Source organism: Dermochelys coriacea, chromosome 1, assembly GCF_009764565.3.
Source record: "Dermochelys coriacea isolate rDerCor1 chromosome 1, rDerCor1.pri.v4, whole genome shotgun sequence".
Lineage (NCBI taxonomy): Eukaryota > Metazoa > Chordata > Testudines > Dermochelyidae > Dermochelys > Dermochelys coriacea.
The window spans coordinates 115,942,470-115,966,110 of record NC_050068.2 but is presented as its reverse complement, the minus strand read 5'-3'; the positions used below and the strand labels follow the sequence as shown (position 1 = coordinate 115,966,110).

At 40.5% G+C, this 23,641-nt stretch overlaps 2 long non-coding RNA genes across 2 annotated transcripts in view; one reads left to right on the top strand and one right to left on the bottom strand.

Moving 5' to 3' along the window:
- The window catches only part of LOC119862067, a 119,321-nt gene extending 109,399 nt beyond the window's left edge, over positions 1 to 9,922 (top strand). Inside the window, exons 4-5 of the long non-coding RNA XR_006280713.1 lie at positions 5,831 to 6,138; positions 9,694 to 9,922. This is a non-coding gene — a long non-coding RNA (uncharacterized LOC119862067). The remainder of the gene's footprint in view (positions 1 to 5,830; positions 6,139 to 9,693) is intronic.
- Positions 9,923 to 19,277: 9,355 nt separating this feature from the next.
- LOC122457678 lies at positions 19,278 to 21,116 on the bottom strand. Its single transcript, XR_006277341.1, has 2 exons — positions 20,678 to 21,116; positions 19,278 to 19,340 (listed from the first exon to the last, which is right to left on the bottom strand). It is a non-coding gene; the product is annotated as an uncharacterized LOC122457678 (long non-coding RNA).
- Positions 21,117 to 23,641: the final 2,525 nt, after the last annotated feature.

The following is a 23,641-nucleotide window of genomic DNA, read 5'->3' as shown; positions in this document are numbered from 1 at the left end:
ACAAGGAACACAGTTATGTGTGCATCTGAAACTAATGTAATTCCTAGTAAAAGTTAAGGGCTAGACCCTTGAAATTTGAGCAATCAAAACTATGTCTGAAACACATCTTGTGACTGTGTTTTTAAAAAGACAAATCACATACATTTATTAAGTGATAGAGTGCAGACTGTAAATATGAAATAACAGCAAAAGAAAGGGATGAGATAATGAAGACAATAAATATTTTTCTAATACTAAAAAAAAATTCAAGTTCAGTACTATTTAGTTTACCAGATGTATGTTTCTCTATCTCTATATACTAAAATACATAATATTGTCCCAGGTATCTGCATGGAATGCAAAATGTGAAACAGCCAGGCTCTTTCATATGTGTGGTATGGAACTACTAAATGGTGTAAAAAAAAAGGAAAACCATCCTGAAATAAATAAATACAAATATTGGCGATAGAACTTGCACAGGACTTAGAGATGTCTATTGAGGATTGGCCTGTTAAAAAGATTCAGACCAGAAATAAGGAAGCTACTCCTGTTCTTCTTTCCATCCTGGAAAACATCCAACTTCCTCCCCAAATCATTGAATGGTTGAATGGTTTATCATGCTAAGGTTATATTTAAATAATTTTGAAAAAAAGAGGGAGAAATTTAATGATATAACAATGTTCAATATATAATATATTGCTTAATATTGTTAATTTTGAAGAAAGATGTGTCCCTATATGTGTCAAGACACTGTAATTGTAATGTCAATATAAAGGATCCAAAATATCAATAAATAAAATATTCTCCTCCAGACCCCCCAAAATAAGAGACCCTGACTGTAAGGGGGTGCATGGGAAGAGCAGTCACCTGAGCACTGGAACCACAATTGTGATTTGCTGTTATGTGGATGGCGCAAAAAGGGGGTGGGATTCAGGCTGCTTACACTCTGTCTCCTTCCCCCATCCTGCCTATTCTCCTAAGGGCTAGCAACATTCTTACCCTAAAGAATGGTATAGAATGTTGTGGGATTCCATATTTATGTGCTTTTGCTTCAAATAACTACATATCATGCATAATTTTCTATGATCTCCAAATTAGATTATTTTTTTCATCAAAACAATACAAAGAGAGTAGGGAAGACTCCTCAATACAGTCCTGGAGATGAAGCACTTGTTTTCAGCAAGAATGGAAAGGGGAGGACCGGCTCTAGGAACCAGCAAAGCAAGCACGTGCTTGGGGCGGCACAATTCCAGGGGCGGCATTCTGGCCACTTTTTTTCCCCCCTCTCTTGGGCAGTTGTGCTCTCGGAGCTTGGGGTGGCAAATTTTTTGCTTGGGTGGCAAAAAACCTAGAGCCGGCCCTGGGAAAGGGTATGTCCTGTTTTGACCTTGGCCACCTGCCTGTTAGTAAATATAGTACATGGCAAGACACCTTGCTAAATATGATCATCAAAAACTGGATTATATGGCTGAACTCTGCTCTGATACTGAAGCATTCAAAATCTATTAGGAAAAATGTCAACAATATATTGTATATATCCACAAGAAACTTCAGGCAGCAGCCTCTCCTCGGGTTATTACACTGTTACCTGAAACCTACTCTCTGAAATGAGAGTAACTGCTGCTTTCAAACACCTGACTCAGCTCTCATTAGTCTTTGGACTAGTTTGATAGCTGTTTTTAGAATTTCCTGCAGAAGCAATGAAAGGACTTAGAGGCTAAGCAAAGGGGCTTCGTGGGTTGTTTTTATATTGCCCTCTAAGTTATTAATATGTAGTTCACTCTCTTAGGTTGGTAACCTATGGTTAGTTATGAGTTTTTCCATTTGTTTTATTCTTGTGCCAGCTGTATTTTATAGAATTTTAACACCCTCTATGCCATATCAATTTAAAATAGAAAAAGTTGCAGTAAAGGGCAATCATGCTTGGGCTCAAGGTTCTTAATTTATTAGGAGTGTTAAGGAAACTGTCTGTGCTCTTTGGAAAAGATGATCTTAAAGGGGACCCCACTGAGGCTTAATGGTCACCGTAACAAAGTCAATACTGGCCTACTGGGTAGCTGAGTTTTAATGGTGACCATAGTAATGCTATTAAAACAAGAGGCTACTGATGTACTTAAATTTAAACTCATTCTTAAGTACTTTGCTGGATTGGAGCCTTATTAGAGGAATCAAGTTACATTTAGTTCCAAATAAAAGGAATGAACACCATCAATATAAGCTAAAAAACGGCCAGACACAAAAGAAGTTAGAAAAATATCTATAATGAGTACAGTATATGAAACAAACTGTACAATCAATCACTATATAAAACAGAATATTCAGTGCATAGAGAAAAAGCAATAACAGGAGTAATTAGTGCAAGCTTCTTTAGAATAAGAAGACATTGTGGGTACATATGCTAAATCAGAGAAGAGACTGGCCTACATAGTTTCCTAGCCTTTTTATATTGAAAAAACAGTATTGCACCATACATACATGCAGGCACATATGTATTAAAGCACATATGCAGATACCATCTTACATATATTATAATCCTATATATATGTATATTAGTAATCCTTTCCAAGATTGTGTCATACAAAGCATCATAGGGCATCTGAGCCTGAATCCATAGTATGAAGGCATTAGTAAGTGTTTGCTATGATATGTTGCAATGGGTTCTCTTCTAATGTCTGTATGGATGGAGTTTTGTCAAGACAGACCCTACGGAGGCTTTCAGAACTATAACAATCTATCATATGAATCAGAGAGTCTTTAACCCTCAGACCATTGACATGTTTTCTTTCCAAATCATTAAAGTCTATTATATCAATGTACACTATTAAGGATACTTAATGTGTGGATTATGGATCTTAGTTTGTCATAATAACCCTGGAACAATTATGGTATGATATGTGAGTAGAAAATTAATTAAAAAATTAGTAGCTGCATAATTTATCTATAAAATATGTAATACTACAGCATCCTAGTACAACTAGTACATGTCATAGAGGTGTATTGAAAACGTATTGTATTTGCTGTCTAGCCAATGTACCTAGCAGTTGATTATAAATCCCCAGTATATCAAGACTTACTTTTAAAAAAATCAATTTTAAAATTGGTATACGAAGATTTAGCGACTCAATTCCTATAAGCATCACTAGGAGTTTCATTACTATCCTACCTTGCACCATTTGATCTCTTCTGCAAATGCAGGTATTAAAAGGATTATGGACTAAGCATCTGTCTAATTTTGTGTTATAAGAGAAGACTTTGGAGCGTTAAAAATCTCTCTCTCTGAATCCACAAACATATTTTTTGCCCTGCCCTGACTTAATAGCCAATTGCATTAAACAAAGTTTTTGTTTTAATTGTTTTCATGCTAAGGCCATGTATGCCAAACTTCATACCTGAGTAGATTTTTAAAGGCCAGTTATTTGTTTTTCATAGAAATGATGGCTGAACCTGAACTTCGGTGACTCTGTTAGATAACACTATAATAACGCGAGGAAAATGCCTCTAAAGTATAAGGATAAATTATTCCTGTTGTTATCTCAAAAATAAAACCAGATATGGAAATGAATGTTTTGTGCTTTTTAAAAAAAAAAGTATATACTGACTTTATCTAGGAATCCTTTAGGCATGACAGCTGTGAATCATCTGGCTGGTGATGGGGTACCTATATACAGAAAATTACAGGCACAAAACCGTAGTCATGTATCAAGAGTCCAGATCCTGAGCTCAAGGGACAATGGATAAAACTGTTCTTACATCTTTCTCAATCGAATGACAGCTATCATCACCATTTTGCCACTGGCCATTTTGTCACTGGCGCTCATGAATGTCTAACAAAGGATTAGGCTGAAACATTCCGACTTACAGACACAGAAATGAAATTAGTGTTAAGGATTTTGAATCAGCACCCTTCCACAAACATATTGTTAGGCTAGATGAACAACTTTGAAGATATTTTTGGTGTATGTATCCTAGCTGTTCTTGAGAGTGGCAATCTGAAGTCTGGTACAAGTTGAGCCAGAAGTTACAATACTAAATAACACCTTCTTTGTTCCCAGTGAAGACAGCAATAAAAATTATAGAATTGTAAGATACTGGAGAGAGAATGGTGAAGAATCTGATGGGTACAAAAATCAGTCATACTTGTTGTTTTCCACTGCAAATAGATTTTCAAGTTAGTATGGACATCAGGAAGACTATAGATTGTAAATCAGAAATAGATACTGATGATAATATGTAGCACCTAAGTAGAACTTTACATTTTCAAAGTGCTTCTCAATTTATGGGCCATCACCTTGAGTCCTTGGGAATTCTACCGAATTAAGGTCTGAAGGATTTGGCTCTTTAACTAATTAACCTTACAACATAACTCTCAGATAGGTACATGCATACTTCTTGCTAAGAAAAGAGAAATGAACGGAAGAATGCAGAGTCCATGGCAATGTCTTTAAGAGGGAGTGCATTGTATTTCAGTACTATCTGTTTCAGTAGTCAAAGGAAAGAGGCTGGGATAAAATTACATTGTTTTCTAGTGTTGTAAAGAAGTTCCTGCCCTGTCATAGAACTGAATGGTATCTGAACAGGTGTCTCAAACTACTGTGTGCAACAAGTAATTAAAAACAAATGCGCTAGATACACTCTTCTTTTAACTCCTCGATGTCAGATTTTTCATCAGTTATTTAAAAATCCAAATAACATACAGTTTTCCAAGATTCATGTGGATATACTTTGCGTGAGTGGTTTCTGAAATATCGTATCAGTGCTACCACAGCAGCAGTCAGTATTCCTCCTTGGTGGTTAGAAAAATTCTCTTGGTTTTTTATTTTGTTTAGCTGTGTACATGCATCGCCAATTGCCCCCCTACCCCCAACCCCTCCAGCTATCACACAAAGACTTTTGATCAGCCTGTGTTCCCATTGCTCTTACAGTGTCTTTGAAATCAACAGATTTGTACTAAAAGTTTTGAGCATACTGGAGAGGCTCACAGCACACAAAAGGTTAAATAACTTAACCAGTAATTACTGCTCTTTTAACATTTCTTTTTTCTTCAATCTGGTATTCATTCCATCTCTAACCTTGTTCCTGAGATCATTTACTGTTAGGGTAAAACAAGAATCCCTCTTTGTTATCTACACTGAGGTCTTTGAATTAAGCCATTTGAATGGGAGATATGTTAGGTATGGTTCCATAGGGTTTATTAATAAAAATTGTCTTAGAAAATATGTCTGTTTCATTTGATTCTGAGGAATAATTGGTTAATGAGGGAATGATTACTTTGTTCAGACATGATTACTGAAGAAATGTTTAGTCCATATGTTCCTGAATAATGGGAAATTCTCAAGTGAAAGAGGACAATGATTAGAAGAAATCAGATAGCTAGAGAATATATTCCCCAACGTGTTACAGTAGTTTTTGTTATCAAGCCAGCTCCAAGGATAGTGTTTCTCTGAACAGCATGGAAGTTCAAACTACCTAATCGGTTTAAACTGTTTGTTGAAAAAACAGTAGGTAGTTTTCTTTGTTTTTTAGATCAAAGAGCTGTAGCTTCCTCTGATAAATGATGTGAGTATCACAGCTGTTTGCCTTCCTAGTTTCCCTTAACCCAAAATCAATTCATTATTGGTTCCTTCATAGGAATATACAATACATTAAGATTTACTCATTTCTTTTTACTATAGCTTATTGGTTTCTTCTTGGCATGGGAATTCAGCTTATTGGGGTTGTAAAGTACAGTGAGTACACAGACATTATAGCTGGTGTAAGTGTCAATGCTTATAATTAATTAAGGATGCCCAACTGCTTTCATTATCATGGGTCATTTTAAGTTGCTTAAAATTTTTTCTCTCTTACTTTACAGCTGAAATTTGATATGCTTGCTTGCAGTGGATTTTTTTTCTGAAAGCTTCATCAAAATGGCTGCAAGCATAGGAGTGAATAAAATGCAGCTAAGACAAAACAGAAATTGCAACCTTTTTAGACCAGCTCTAGCACCTCAGCAGAAGATGATGGAGGCTTGAAAACTGGCAGGCACTCAGGACCCGGTTCAGTTAAACAATTAAGCACGTACTTAACTTTAAGATTGTGAACAATCCCTTTGACCTCCATGGGAAGGAGAACAGTGACACAGAGGCCAAGTGACTCACCCAAGCTCACACAACAGCATGGGTATGTAATGAATGCTCACTTCATAGGAAACCGCTTAAAGTACCTTTTTGTTGTTATTCTCTTCCTTCAGGGGCAATCAGCTCCTCACTGAGCTCTTACTATGGGCAATCAATATCCAGAATTAAACTTCATCAATTCTGCAGGAAAATTTATTGTTTCATTTTTCATAAGCAAAGCTGTAAGTATTTGTCAATTAAATCCCCAGGTAGTTAGCTTTCAAACAGTCAGATATAAACTTAGCAAATGAAACATCTGTTCAACACTGTTATTTTATAATAACATTAATTGGCAGATGTCTTTAGATGCCGAAGTAAATGAATCAGTTCTGATTTGTTCTTTTCCACTGAACTGAACTTGTGGTCATTGAAAAGTACTTACCTCAAAGACCATGGCAGCATGTGGAATATTTCCATGGGCTCAGTCATCAGGGATTTTCTGTGCAGAAAACTGAAATATGAAGGCCAACTGCCCATTGAACAATGTAAATTCAATGTCCAAAAACATACTATTGTAGAGAAATCCCGTGTTGTAGAGAAAGTTATTCTCACCCTTGTCAAGACTGGTATTTCAATCTACATATAGTTTGCACAGAAGTACTGTGCCAATTCAATTACTGTCTGATTAATGAAGTGTTGCAGGTTTATTTCAGGGGTCTAGCTAGCTATTAATTAGCATATTGGGGCCTACAGTCTGCTGTTTTGCCCTGATATGCTTTGAAAAATCCCAGTGCAATTAAATAAACTTTAATATGCTTTAAATAGTTACTTGAGAAAACACATCCAGGTTTTTTTTTTTTAAAAAAATCTCTTATGGGATTTTTAAGCACATCCAGATTTATTGTAAAGCATCAAAAGTTCTTTGCAAAACCCATCATTGCTTTGGTTTACACTAGTCAGCAAAATATCTCTCCACTCCCTAAAGCAAGAGGCTGATTTTGTTCTTGCCATGATCCGGCAATAGGAAGCACTAGTGTGGACCCTTGAACCCTTTCAGAATCCCATTAAGGTCAGTGGGATTTAGGGTGACCAGATAACAAATGTGAAAAATCACATTTTTTCCAGTGTTAGGGGGCATAGTATCATGTATAAGATAAAGCCTCTAATATTGAAACAATGTCAATATTATTGGGATGCCCAAGGGTCCTGCTGGAAGATTTTTTAATTTCAATCATTGTAGATTTTCAGAAAGATCAGTGCAGTATTTAGAAGTGTACTGTATATACACATGCAGAGCACATGCACCTTACATGTACATCTTTCATAGGGGCCAGAGGGATATGCTATAAATCCTCATGTTTTAAGCCATATTGATCACAAGTGCAGTACCGGATTTACGATGGCGCCAGGCCCATATTCAGAAGGGGCCCCGCTGCCCCCTGCTCCGCCTGCATTCTGCCCCAAGGCACTGTCCCTGCTCGGCCTCTTCCTCTCCCAAAGTCCCATCTGCTATTCACTCCTCTTAGTTCCCCCGTCCCCACGCAAGCGGTGGCCGGGTGGAGAGGGGACAGGGCCACAGTCCAGGCGCCGGGGCCCAAAGAAGGTTAATCTGGCTCTGCACAAGTGGGTCAGAGAAACATATTCCTCCATGCATTAAATATTTACTATAGGTGCATTATGTGAGATGTATGAACTTATTAGACTAAATTAATACAAGAAATGAGAGCTGAGTTAGAGAGTTCTGTTTCTGGGCTTTATTAACCCATCTCCTCCCAACTTAAGTATCTTCACTGGCTCCCAGTATTTTACTGTATGCAATTCAAGCTACTCAGCCTCACATTCAAGGCTGCACAGTCTTGCCTCTGACTATATTTTTGCTCTCATCTCCTCCTCCTTCCTGTGATCAACATAGCCTCTCTCTTTTTAATTCTCCCTTTGTCTCCTTTTCCCACTCTCATCTTCCAACCTTGCTTTCCCTAGATTTCAAATAGCCTTCCACTTCCTGGTCACACACTTTCCTTCATATCCTGCTTTAAAACTTATAAATTATTGAAATCCCTTTTCTCCTACAAATCTCAAATTAAAGCATGTTTTGTTCATGATGCCCTTCTTGATTGGCCTGCTCACCAGTGATGTCTGCACGCTCTCCCACACTTTAATTATTGCCTTGTGTTTGCTTTTGCTTGAGTTAATTGTGTTTTCTTAAGGCCCCATCCTGCTTCTATTGGTGTCAATAGGAATTTTGTCATCATCTTCAATGGGAGAAGGCTTTGGCTTTTACATTAGAAACTATTCTGTGCTTTATAGAACACTGTGCCATTACAGTGCTACCTAAACCCAAAAAGTGCTGAGTTATAGTTAAAGTTGCTAAATGCAAGTTAGGGAAAGTGGTCAAAATAAGGTTTATAAGGGAACTTTCAGTGCAACTTTATCTACAGTGTCGAGGACGGACTTCCAAAGTTTTTTTTTATTATTATATTATGCTAAAGAGAAGGATGGAGACTGCAGCTAGTTATTGTTCTCAGCAACTTCTCTTAACTGACTGTCCTTTTAGTTTTGTCCTTGAGTCCATGCATATATATATAATCCTTAAAAAATCAAACCACCATCCACTGGCAATTTCCTGTGTTTTCTTATATAACTCCTCCAGATCCCAATCCAACATGGTACTTAAGCGTGAGTCAACTTCAAGCATGTGACTTATTCCACTGACTTCAAAAGGACTATTCACATGCTTAAAATTAGACTCATGGTGAAGTACTACCTAAATTGGGACCAAAAACTATTCACTTAACATAAACTTATAAACACAGAGTGTTGTTTCATACTGTAACCTGCCTTTGGTTTTTCATGTAATTGAAGCTAACTACAAGGTTGTAGTGGTATTCTAAATTGTTATACAGTGCTAAATAATTTGCTTCTAGTAGGGGATACTGAAGGTGATCCTTAATGTATTGTTTGATTGACAGACTAGTCCATCAGGGCACCATTCATTGGTGCAACTGGGGATGTTGAAAGGAAAACTCGTTATGAATTGATAGCACTAGTCCATTTGGAAAAGAGGTACAGGTAGCCTTTGTCCCTAGGCACCATGATCCTGCCTCCTCCTCCCACCCTAGCCATACACCTCTTTACCAGGTGATTTCAAAGTATCTTTCGGTAGCTATTCAAGAGGAACTATTCATGAATGCATTACAGGACTATCTAATTCAGTATAATAAGCATACGACAATTTACAGTTCTAAAAAAATGCTTAGATTATCTATGTATCCATCTGTTTCTTTCCTTTAAACACACAACACTGTGGTATCTGAGCAATGACCTTTTTAAATAAAGCAAAAAATGTAGCATTTTAGAGGAAGGGTTTCAAAAGGACAAATTACAGTGAGGTGCCCAGCTACCAATGACTTTCAATGACAGTTAGTTGCATAATTACCCCTTGTGTCTTTGAAAGTCTTTCCCGAAACATTCTATAGTCTTTCCTTGTTCTTAACATGTCTCTTTGTTTGATGTCAAAGAGTAGTTATTGGGGAAAAACTCATTTAAACAGATTAATCTCTTAATGTTAATTGTCCTAAACCTGACAATGAATTAATTCTGTAATGTCAATCACTCGCAGATGAGCCTTCCCTCGTTAAAGGAGATAATGGAAACATTTTGGAGGATGCTTCAAGGAGCTGACCAACATCATTCTAGGACAACTGATTTCCACCCAGAACATGACCTAACAGGTAGGTAGAATATGACCGAGAATGACTTTGCAATGACTTTGGGGACAGTGGTTTGCTTGGATTTTTATTTTATATTTTCCTGGAAAGTATACTGGCTCCATTTGAAGAATCTGAGAAAACAGATAGAAGAGCCAGGAGTCCAACAACTATTACTTTTTACTCATTGTGTAAGTCCAATTTCTAACTAATGAGTACGGAGTAGCTTTGCCTCTACAGTGGACTAATTTGATGTGGTCAAAGGAGTTTGCTGATGTGAGAGGAGGAAAAAAAGCTGTTTGTTTTTCTTCTCTAGGAAAAATATTTAATCAACTTCATATGAGAAAGCAAATGTTTTGTCAGAAATATTATTTTCTGGTTATAAGCCCATCTTTGCCTTCCTCTCTTGAATAGTTAGGGTAAGTCTACACAAAAACCCACGGGTGGCTCATGCTGGCTGTCTCAAGCTTATGTGGCTCAGGCTGGGGGGCTCTTTAACTGCAGTCTAGACATCTGGGCTTCGTCTGGAGCCCTGGTTCTAGAACCCTGAAAGATGGGAGGATCCCAGAGCTCGGGCTGCAGCCTGAGCCAGTACATCTACATCAAAATTAAACAGCCCCGCACCCTGAGCTCCACAATCCCAAGTCCGCTGGCATGGGCCAGCAGTGGGTGTTTAATTGCAGTGTACCCATTCCCTTAGTGATTTACAGTATTTCATAATCACCACTTACCCACCAAACAGATAATGTGACATGAAACTACTGTTCTAAGTCATGGGATAGGAGAAAAGTCGTACATTATTTGTGATATTCTGCAGCCTGACAATTGTTTTTTTTTCCCCCTTGCATGGCTTCTTGGGCTGGAGAGCCAAGGAAACCCTCACAGCCTCTGTGATTCTACAACTGGCCAATCTATAAAATGGGTGCTGTGATCTCAAAGCTAAGTGGATCAGGCTGGGTCAGTTCTCTGATGAGACCTCCAGGGAAAACTCAAGTGCTGCATGCAAACAGTTGGTCTTGGTGATCTATTTTATTATACGTATAAAGCTATTTTGGTCAATAATGAACCAATATCCCACCATTATATAAATGGAAATGAAAATGAATTAGCTAAAATTACTGTTAACAGTGAAGGAGGTTTCTTAGTTTTACTCCCATTGATGAGAGCAGTAGAGTGCAACTGGGGATTTTCAGAGGAAAACTCTTTATCCGCCCTCTGCTTAATTAAAATACATCAGATACATGGATTTATTTGGGGCTTTGATGTTGAATGAAGACAAATAAAATGCTTTATGGAAAGTGATGCAACACATTATTTAGTCTGAATGAGCAATTCTGTTCTGTCAATACTTAGGCTTGTATTAAAGTACATGCCTTACACCTATTTAGCTGTATGCATTATTCTATTGAGTGCACATATGTTACATGTTAAGGTTAATAATGCCTGTTGTTGGAGGTAGTTGGCACTAGGAGTCTGATCACGCACACTGGCAAAGAACGACTGCTACAGGACAAGATACCTCACGACAGGCTGGAGACTTGTGATTCTCAGCCAATACATACTGCAGCATATGCACTAACCTGTTATGAGGCCGGACTCCTCACCTTTTGCATCAAATCACACTTTATGGGGAAAAGTAACTTGTTCTAGCTATCTCCCACTCCAGAGGCAACACATGCTTGCACTGAGCATGCTTACACGGACTAAGCAAGCTCAGTAACACTGCTGAAGCCAGCTGCCCTCACTCTGCCCCCCATATCAGCAGGCATGGCTCATCTCTGTCCCTCTCTTCTGAGCTATGGTAGGATTCTGCCTACCACCTGATGCAGGGGGAGACTCTGTCTCCACTCCCCGGGCCCACATCCATTAGCAGAGGGTAGAATTTATCATGCCGGGTATACTGATTATTTATATGTGTTCTATGTACAGTATTTACATACATTTATTGTTAACCGGCTGATGACATATGTGTACAAAAACAGTAATGTCAGAAATATGTGTTCTGTGCCTAACTGTCCTCAACAGCTTTTTTTCTATGCACTTCTGAGTAAATCTGCATTGCTCTTTGTGATGTTTTCTAAGTCAGTGTTTCACCCAATAGACCACACTGTTTCCTTTAAAACTATTAAGCTCTATTAGTATAAATGCTAACATGTAAAGTTAGCAAATTGAAGGTAGCAGTTGAACTATGCAATCATTGATCTGAGCAACCGTGTCAGTTTGAGGCTGGTATTATTTTCCTATATATGCAGTAAAGGGGCAAATCTAGCCCCTTTTCCATGGAAGCAGGGGGCAGAAGGATGATGCACAAGGCACAGGAGGGAAGGTATGGGCTGGTTATGGGAGACACCAGAAACCTATTGCTTTACAGGCTTCCCAACCACCCTACCAATGCAGGAATATGTGTAATGTTTCCTTGGAGCATATTCCTGCTATTGGCTGTATTTCCCTCCTCAGAATGGTTGTGCATCCACAGTTATGGGTTATGATCCCTTCTCTTCAACCTGTTTGCATGGCTCCCAAATACCGAAAGCAGCTACTTTCAAGGATGAGTTTTTCTCCTTACTCAGTTTATCCTAATATTTTATGCTAAAATTCAGTATGGATTTTTGGGTAAGCAAAGCTGTCCATTCATGCACAATGATGATTATTTAAAGGAAATAATGTGTTCTTTAAATGACAAAAAAATAGATAAATGATGTATTCCACTTTAATGGCTAATGGATTACAACACTTTATTTCCAAACACAGAGGGCTGGTGAAAATTACCATAGCTCCATGGAATTCAATTCAGCTATGCCAATTGACACCATTCAGGATCTGTCCCCAAGCTTCTTTTGGCTCTGCAAGGGAGTAAGGAAATGAAGGGCAGAGAGAGGCTGTTCCCTGGAAATTTTCTTCTAATTTTGCAAAAATAAAGAAATAGAAAAATCCTAGCTTGACAATCTAAGCCAAGTTTGAGCCTACAGATAATTTTTATGGCTGAGATATAAACCCCGAAGTAAAAATGCAGACACAACGTTAAGTATAGTGTTGCAAATGTAATATTGTAATTTTATATGTTAATCTATCAATACACAGTATGTGCAAACATATGTTTATAGACATAGAGACTGGCATGTATAAATGAGAGAATAAAAAATCCCTATTTCTCATTTGGTGCTATGCAATTTCTATCAATTTAGGAATATATCTTGATTTTATTTTAGGATGACAAACTGTAGAATCATAGAATCATAGAATCATAGAATATCAGGGTTGGAAGGGACCCCAGAAGGTCATCTAGTCCAACCCCCTGCTCAAAGCAGGACCAAGTCCCAGTTAAATCATCCCAGCCAGGGCTTTGTCAAGCCTGACCTTAAAAACCTCTAAGGAAGGAGATTCTACCACCTCCCTAGGTAACGCATTCCAGTGTTTCACCACCCTCTTAGTGAAAAAGTTTTTCCTAATATCCAATCTAAACCTCCCCCATTGCAACTTGAGACCATTACTCCTCGTTCTGTCATCTGCTACCATTGAGAACAGTCTAGAGCCATCCTCTTTGAAACCCCCTTTCAGGTAGTTGAAAGCAGCTATCAAATCCCCCCTCATTCTTCTCTTCTGCAGACTAAACAATCCCAGCTCCCTCAGCCTCTCCTCATAAGTCATGTGCTCTAGACCCCTAATCATTTTCGTTGCCCTTCGTTGTACTCTTTCCAATTTATCCACATCCTTCCTGTAGTGTGGGGCCCAAAACTGGACACAGTACTCCAGATGAGGCCTCACCAGTGTCGAATAGAGGGGAACGATCACGTCCCTTGATCTGCTCGCTGTAAATTGTGCTTATTTGAGAACTCTCTGATGGTGTATAAGATAAAAGGGAAAAGGTGTCTTTCAGAAGCTCTCCGGTGACCTAAAACAAACTAATAAATAATACAAAAATTGTGGCCTTTCCCTGCAAACATGTTACCAATGTTCTCTTTGAAGCAAAACATCAGCTAGGAGATAGTTCTCGGATGGTTAGGAGTTACTAGAAAATATGATGCCTACTAAACACATCAAAAAAAGGTTGTTTAAGGGGTAGTTTGTCTTTTATACTCAGATTACAAGAAAAATTATAAGATCTTTAGATGAAGTATTTTACGAAATTGGCAGATGGCTTTAATTTGTTTTTGTGGTACTGAATCCTGTTCTAATTTTGTTTTTGATGAATGTTCAGCATGTTCTGGCCCTATTAGGACTTTGTCTACTTAAAATGGAATTTGCAAACTATAGATATGATTTTTAAACAAACAATATACTTAAGTTGTTCCAGTGACTGGGAGACCCAGACTTCAAAGTTGCCTTTGTGACTCTCGCTTACTAGGCTGGTAAGGATGTGGCAAAATGTGGAGCTCATGCATTTGGGCCCCAGGTCAAAAATGATAGTGTCTTCCTGACTAATTAGTATTTGTAAAGTTTTTAACTAGATTTCTCCTCCAGTGTCCCCTCAGGAGGGTGATTACAGTCTGGCTGCATACTTACTGTGGCAACAAGGGTGGAAGGGTGATATTAGGCCTTACCTGTGAGTCTTGCTGGCTGCATTCTTCCTCGCTCTCTCCGTGCCTTCTATACCGTTCTGCCCCCTGCTGGAGGGGAACCAGTGCCACAAAGGCCTGGTCTACAGTACGGGGTTATTTCGGAATTAGGCAAGTTACTTCGAAATAAAACTGATTCCGTCCACATGACCAAACCAGTTTTTTCGATTTAAAGGGCTCTTTAATCCGATTTCTGTACTCCACCTCAGCAAGTGGAGTAGCGCTAAAATCGAGATCGCAATTCCGGGTTACTGATACTGTGGACACAATTTGACATTATTGGCCTCCAGGAGCTATCCCAGAATGCTCCCTTGTGACCGCTCTGGATAACACTCTCAACTCCGACACACTAGCCAGGTAGGCAGTAAAGCCCTGGGAACTTTTGAATTTCCTGTTTGGTCACCATCAGTACAGGTGACCATCAGCACAGTCCACCATCACAGGCAACCATGCAGAGTCCACCATCACAAAAAACCACGCAGTCCTGGATTTGCAGACGAGCTCCAGCATGATCCAAACGGGAGGTACTGGATCTCATCACATGTTGGGGAGACAAATCTGTTATGCAGAACTACGTTCCAAAAAAAGAAATGCAAATACGTACGCTAAACTCTCCAGGGCCATGACGGAAAGAGGATATTCCAGGGACACAGAGCAGTGTCATACAAAAATCAAGGTGCTCAGGCAAGCATACACAAAGCCAGGGAGGCGAACGGGCCCTCTGGATCACAGCCGCAAACATGCCACTTCTACCGTGAGCTGCATGCAAATATGGGGGGTGATGCCACCACTACCCCACCACTGTCCGTGGACATCTGCAAAGAGGGAGTAGCACGGAGTGAGGAGGATGAGTTTTTGGAGGAGGAGAAAGAGGAGGAGGAGGACAGTGCACAGACAGCAAGTGGGGAATCTGTTTTCCCCCCTAGCCAGGAACTATTCTTAACACTGGAGTCAATAGCCTCCCCCCACTCCCAAGGCATGCTCCCGGACCATGACCCTGGAGAAGGCACTTCTGGTGAGTGAGAGCATGATCGGAGCCACGCGGTGGGGGGAAACCCAGCCACGCTGGGCTGTTCACATTTAGGTTAAAGGGCTCATCCCTGCTCAGAGCCTCATCGGAGCCATGTGGTGGGGGTGGGGGAGGAAGTGGGTGTTGTGTGAAGCGATCATCCCAGAGAGCCCGCAGGCCCTCCTTTTATATAATAAACCCACCAGGCATTGCTTGCTATGGAAAAGGGGGCCCGGCAGTTTGAAAGCATTGAAATGAATGCAGAAGAAGCAGAATGCCACGTTCCCATAGAGCTTACCGTGGCTGCCTGCAAGCTGAATTCTGTTGCCTGGCTGCATGTGATGGCTTACTCGCACCAAAGTGGCAGGCACTTCAGTATAAGAGGCAAAATGCGACCTTGTACAGAAAGAACATGTGCTGTGTACTATGAATTGCCCATTTCACTGAGAAAGAGTGTTCCCTTTGTTCTCTAAAATGTATCTTTTAAAATACTGCCCTCCCTTTTTCTCCTCCCGCAGCAGGTGCAAATGTTTCAATGCGGCACCTATCTACTCCATCCCAGAGGCTGGTCCAGATTAGAAGGCGGAAAAAACGAACTCGGGATGAAAATGTTTGCCGAGCTCATGCAGTCCTCCCGCACTGATAGGGCCCAGCTGAATGCATGGAGGCAGACAATTGTGGAGTCCCGTAAAGCGTTACATGAATATAAAGAGAGGAGGGACATTGCGATGAGAGCAGGCAGGATGCTATGGTCAAGCTCATGGGGGAGCAAATTGACATGCTCCACTGTATGGTGGATCTAATGAGGGCAAGGCAGCAGGATCACAGACTGCCACTGCAGCCCCTGAATAACCACCCTCCCTCTTCCCCAAGTTCCATAGCCTCCTCACCCAGACGCCCAAGAACATGCTGGGGGGAGGCTATGGGGACCCCACAGTCAACCCCAGAGGATTGCACAAGCAGCAGAAAGCTGGCATATCCTAAATTTTAATTTGGTTTCTGGACTTGTCTTTCCCTCCTCCACCAGCCCTCTAACCCAAAACCACCCCCCGCCCCCATCTAGCTTCTGATTTCTCTCAATGTTTTGTGCAACAAATAATAAAGAATGGGTTTTTAAACAATTGTGACTTTATTTCCTTTCATATATATAGGCAGCGGGTAGCTTTAAGAGAAACAAGCACAACTGTCACACCGTACCCTGGCCAGTCATGAAACTGGCTTTCAAAGCTTCTCTGATGTGCAGCATGCCCTGCTGAGCTCTTCTAATTGTCCTGTTGTCTGGCTCTGCAAAACTGGCCACCAGGTGAGTTGCCTCAACCTCCCATCCCACCATAAATGTCTCCCCCTTTACTCTCACAGATATTGTGGAGCACACAACACGCAGCAATTACAGTTGGAATATTGGTTGTGCTGAGATCTAACTGAGTCAGTAAACTGCACCAGCGCACTTTCAAACATCCAAAAGCACATTCTACCACCATTCTGCACTTGCTCAGCCTTTAGTTGAACTGCTCCATACTACTGTCCAGGGTGCCTGTGTACGGCTTCATGAGCCATGGCATTAAGGGGTAGGCTGGGTCCCCGAGGATAACTATAGGCATTTCAACATCCCCAACAGTAATTTTCTGATCTGGGAAATAAGTTCCTTCCTGCAGCTATTCAAACAGACCAGAGGTCCTGAAGATGAGAGTGTCAGACACCTTTCCCGTCCATCCCACGTTGACGTTGGTGAAATGTCCCTTGTGATCCACCAGTGCTTGCAGCACCATGGAAAAGTACCCCTTGCGGTTTATGTACTGGCTGCCCTGGTGGTCCGGGGCCAAGATAGGGATATGCGTTCCGTCTATCGCTCCGCAGCAGTTAGGGAACCCCAGCACATTAAAGCCATCCACAATAGTCTGCACATTTCCCAAAGTCACTACCTTTGACAGCAGCTTATCAATGATTGCATTGGCTATTTGCAGCACAGCACCCCTCCCCAGATTTGCTCACTTCAAACTGATTCCTGACTGACCAGTAGCTGCCGGGCATTGCAAGCTTCCACAGGGCTATGGTCACTCACTTCTCAACTGTGAGGGCTGCTCTCATTTTGGTGTCTTTGCATTTCAGGGCAGGGGACAGCAAGTCACAAAATTCCATGAAAGTGGCCCTATGCATACGAAAGTTCCTCAGCCACTGGGAATCATCCCATACCTGCAACACTATGCGGTCCCACCAGTCTGTACTTCTTTTCCGGGCCCAGAATTGGCATTCCACAGCATGAACCTGGCCCAACACCACCATGATCTCCCAATCGCCACATGCCATGCTTCTAGGAACATCTGTGTCCATGTCCTCATCACTATTGTAATCATGCTGTCGTCACATCCTTGCCCAGTTTTGCAGGTACTGCATATACTGCTGGATAATGCATGAGGTATTTACAATGGTCAAAACTGCAGCGGAGATCTGATCAGGCTCCATGGCTGTGTCACCTGCATGGATAATCCTGGAAAAAGGGCACAAAATGTAGGAGAGCAGAGTGGCAGCGGAAGAGGTGCTGTTTGGTTCACGGTAGCTGAAAAAAGGTGGGAAATGGTTGTCTTCTGTAGCTTTCACGGAGGTGGGAGCCCAGGACAGACAACATGGAGAAACTGGGAAGTGTAGCAATAGCAGGAGAGCAGAGTTGGAGGCAGAAGCTGTGCTGCTCGGTTCATGATGGCCGAGCAGAGTTGGCAGCAGAAGCGTTCGATAAGGGAGAGAAAGAGTAGATAGTAGAGACTACATAGGAAGATGAGAGGAAATGAAGGTGGATTCATAGTAGCAGGAGATCAGCGGTGCACCATCTGCTGAAAGCAGTATGGTGTCTGCACTCCAAAAAGGCGTGAAACGATTGTCTCCCACAGCTTTCATGAAGGGAGGAGTGACTGGCGACACACACGCAGAAACACCCACGAGAATGTTTTTGCCCCATCATGCACTGGGAGCTTAACCCAGAATTCCAATGGGCAGCAGGGACTGCAGGAACTGTGGGATAGCTACCCACAGTGCACCGCTCCGACATTCAATGCTAGCCTTGGTACTGTGGATGCACTCCACCGAATTCACATCCTTTAGTGGGGACACAGAAGGCCAAATGTATAAAATAGCTTCCAAAAATTTGAATAGAATAATTTTGAAATAATTTCTTACTGTAGACATACCCTGAGAGAGGAGGAAGAGAGAGAGACTGGCTGTCTGCTTACAAAAGTCACACAGGTCCTAAGTGCCCAGGAGGAGATATAGCAGAGGAATTTGCTGCTTGCCCCTCCCACTGCAGCTGGATGCCTGAGATTCCAGCAGAGCTGCTTAAACACACAAAGGGGAAAAAATATGAGTGTCATGACCACAGCTGATCAAAATTTTCCAAAATTCAAATTTTCAATAACTTTTATCAATATTTTTAGTTTCTGACCATCACCTAGAAAGCTTTGATGACATTTTCATACCTTTGTGATGTGTTTTTCTAATACTACAGAGCTGGTAGAATATTTTTAAGTTTCAAAATTTTGATAGTTGATTATTTCTAATTTCATTGAAAATATGTAAAAAGAAATTTAACAAAATGATCATTCTTTTTTTTTTTGCACTTTGTCTACTTTTGTTGTTGTTAGTCATCACACTTGGTAGTTCAGCTTCCTACAACACTCTGGCCTTGAGATAGACAGTGCAAAATGTAGATTATATAATTATTCTAATTGTTATTATTTATTATTTAATATTATATCTCATAAAGGATGGGTCAAATCTTCCTCAAACTCTGCCTCTTCAGTCCCACTCCCTAAACATTTCTCTGACAGGAGAGCACATAGTTGAAGTGGGAAAGACACTTGTGGAAGTCAGAGGAGGAGTCAAAAATCAGGCTGATCATAAAAAGTGTTTTATACTTCTATGATGGAGTCCCTACCATGGTTTTGTAATAAAGAAGTATCATGTAGTATTGTCTCCTTTCCATTTCCCATGGATCTTCAAGGCACTGAGAAGGATAGAATACCATAATTAGTATCAAGCTTGGAAAAGGTTTATTCACATTTTACAAGTCAGACAGAAGAGTAGATAGCAGCTTTGTTAGTGGCTTTTTGTGGAAAGAAGGATTTAGTACTTAGCCACACATTGTAATTACACTGTATACAATAACCCCAGTCCCTCCTTTGAAAAGTGCCTTTCCCAGAAATAGTACTAAGGAGCTCTGACTCAGGCCAGTCATGCTTTTTGACAAGACCACATTATATTTCAAATGCTGGCAATGGACATCCCTTTGTATTGTAAATTCTGGCAATAGCCAACCAATTCTACTTAAACCAACAGCTAATGTTGGCTCCATTTCTTTTAAATCCCTTGTTCTCCACAGACCATATAATCAGAGGGACAGGCTGCTCATGGCTTCCCTGGAGCTCAACTGTATGCGGTCATGACAAAGCCTAGTTTTTGGATGGATGGCACACAGTGCATAATGCCTTGCTACCTGTGAGTAAACGTGTGTGCGTGTGTATGTAAAGCACAGCAGTCTAATGTTTATAACCTTTAAAATACAAAGGAGTGGACATCTCTTTTATTTTTGTACTGTTTCTTTCAAAATTAAAAAAAGAAAAGATTTGCTGCTTTCTTTCAGCAGCCCAGGCAAATCTGCTCAGACAATATTATCAACATTACATTATAAACAGAAACTTTAACACAAAGGTCAAATATTCACTGCACAGTAACCACTCTGTCAAAGAAAAACAAAACATTTGTTAGCACCTGTCCCTTTGGCAAATTATGTAGTTCCATTGCCTCATGCACCAACCAGACACTATTATTTTATTAGCATTACATTCAACCGTTTATAAAAAGGCACCAGCAAATGCCAAATAATTGTTTTTGTGGAGTAGGAATAAGTTAGTCAATTTAATTTACCTATTTAAGTTATTAGTTAAAAGTCAAAGATTCATCACACATGTCACTTCTCTTAACAATATAAATTCATAATAATAAACACACCTGTCATACATCAACATTACTGCACTACAGAAAGTTAGCTATTGTGTATTTATGGTCAATTTGGAGGAAGGAGATATATATAAAGTAAAATAAAATAAAATATACTAATTGCAAAAAGCCAAATTAGTGCAATGTTAAGTTGCATTAAAATAATCCTAAATAAAATCAGGTAAAAGGAAAAATGTTACGATCCAACAGCATCACCACATAACACACACCCAGTATGTGGCATTTTGACAACATACTGTAAACAGCAATTACACAATATATTTAATGTACAGTGTACATTTTTCATTCATTTCCAGGCTTTTTTTAAAAGATATTTTTAATTACCTTTGCTTATTGATGTTGGCGTTTAATGGTCCCAGTTAGGTTCTGCAGTTCACAGCTTTCTCAGGCAAATGAAATGTGGAACAATAAGTTTCCTCTTTGGCTGCTGTTCTTGCTTTATCTGGAGAAAACAGCCTTGCAAAACTGTTATAAAATTTTACCAGCCCAGGAACAAAATCTATTCGCCCATCCTTTTCTTTTATGATGAGGTTAATGAAAGGAAAAAAAATCCCACACTAATGACATTTTACTTGCCTTAATGGAGTATTTGTACATTTTTGTTGTAAGTGTTTCAATTAGAGATGGGCCTGAGCTAAAACCACTTACTTAAATAAAACTTTGGGGATGTTCAAAATTTCAAACTCATCTATATCTACAATTCTGAAAATGATTCCTATCTTGGTAATAAGCTGAACCAAACATCCAAACAGCTCTTTCACAGTAAGGGAGTATGGGTTCAAAATGAATATATGAATTATGAGGCTTGTACCAGTCTCTAGTTTCAATGAGATATTTACATTCACCCCATGCAAATTGCTTAAGCAGCAACTCCTGTCAGGCTGTGCAGAGACAATGGGCATTGTTTTTACAAAATGGGATGAGCCTTATTAGGCTCTGCTAAAATCTTAGCTAAAACCACTGAGCGTGCTGAGATATGATTTAAAAATAAAATCCCCAAACTGTGCAAAGGCACTGGTTTTCAATGAGGGTTGTATACATACCAAGTTGCATGTTTTAGACATTAGCTGATTTTGCCTTAGCCCTGTTCAAAGGACTGAAACTCCAGTCTCCAAACTTCTGGTCCTGCCTGGAATTGGTCCCCCAGCAATTAGGCATGAAGTCAGGACACTGGTCACATTACTGCACGCAGACAACTACCAAGACAGCTGACTTCACAATTCAATCTCAATGCCACATAAAAAATTGCTGGCTTAAGTAAAGATGTCCCTTTTCTGAAATAGTTGAGCCTCTCAGACAGTACATCAGATACAACCTTTCTAAGGAACAGCAGCAACAGGCTACACAGGACTATATTTTGGATGAATGTCACATTTCTGGCCAAATAGATAGCTTAAATCCACATCCTCTGGTCTCTTCGGATCAGCTCACACATGCCCCTCAGAACAAGCATCTGACCCGAAAGATTCTTCTTCGTTGTAACCGGATAGATTGTGGCCATGGGTGGTTTAATTGGGGCTTCCTGAGCTCCCCATCTAGCCTCTGTGAAGCTCAAGAACAATCAGCATGCCATCAGGTCATGGACGGTTCTTTTTATTGTCTTGATGGTGGATGGATGCGCTTGACATCTCTGGAAGCTGCTGCCGTGATAGGGTGACTATATCGCTTACCCAACATCTAACTCATTGTTTATGCTGTGAGTAGCCATACACCAGAAAACTATGCAGCTTCCCTCTGTGAACTAATTTAACTCAAAATATAGTAAATATGTTTTATTTGTATTAATTCCTTGCATTATGTGTCTCAGGGATGAGAAAAAACCCTCATCTGAGTGTATTCCAACATCCCAATTCCCTGAGGAACTTTGAACAGCAGCCATTTTTTAAATAAAAGAAACCTACCATCGTAATCTTTCCTCCTCCTTTTTGTCTTATACGCAGAATTTCCCTCAAAAATTACATCTGTTCGAGGCCCAGAGTGGGCAGCATATTAAGTCATGGAGTGGTAGAACTTTTCTGTATGTAAAAGTATCATAACTTTGAAGTCCATTATGTCATTGTCCTTAAGGCATAGAAATGTGGTTTTGTTTCTGTGGAAAAGAGGAGATTCCAGATTTTCCAGTGAGTGTCACAGCACCTGCTTCTAGCTGTGGGAGGTCTGGAGATATCTGGTATTTAGAATATTGAGTTTTGTGTACAGAGATGTTAAATTAGGTTGAGTGAGTGTTTAAGGGATAGAGTATGTGTGTGGGGCCGGGGGCAGGAAGGTTACTGTCTCTCTCTAAGCCCTGTTCAATTTAATTCATGATAACTAAGACACCTGTCTCTGCAGGTGGAGTGACACAAAAATAGTTCCATTCAAATAAAAATGAAAACAAAAATCCTCCACAGGTTTTATAAAATAATTTTCTCTGAAACATACATGATTGTGCTGGCGTATTCACCCCACACCAGAAAGGATGGGGTTAAAAGCAGCCTAGGGAGGCTGCACAGGGAGCAGCCAATCAGGGCCCTGTAGCCTTACATAAAAGAAGCTGCAGGGCCAGAGACAGGCTGCAGGGTGCCCAAGGAGAGAGGACTGTGTTCCTAGTGGGCTGCAGGAAGGTAGCACTTTGGACAGAGCAATTGCTGTTAGGGACTGGGGGAGCAAAAGGGAGCTCCTAGCTGGCTACTAGGACTGTGGGCTGGAGACCCTGAGAAGAGGGTGAAGAAGGTGCTGGAGTCATGGGGAAGGGAATTGAAGCAGTATTGGCAGAGATATTAAGGAGAGGCAGAAGGAGGCTGGGCTGGGACCAGAGTAATGGGTGGGCCCAGTTCACCCCCCTCCCTGGAAGGGGAAAACATGGATGGTGACATGGAGGGAGGCTAAGTCATGAAAAGATGCTGTGGTTCTGGGGCTGAGATGGGTATGCAGGCAGAGAAGGCAGCAGTAGAGGGCATGCTGGCTAAGAGAGCTATCCCCAAGATGGCCAGCAGGAGGTCCCACTCTGGAGTGAACTCTATCACAATGGTATATCAAAATATATGATGTGTGATGTTGTGAAAAGTTATCATTGACACTTGTTTAGGATGATCTGCATCTCTCTGATGTGTGAGTCTGGTTTATATAATTACATTCTACTGCCCTAACTCCTACCTGCAGTATTCTTTCACAATTATTTCCCTAAACTATTGTGTGGGATTTATGGGTGCTGTTAAACAGCTGCCAAGTTTCACTCCATAGGTGGCTGCACTTCAGTGGTGGATGTAATGATTCGTGAAGCATTTGGGGATCCTTGCAGATGAAAGC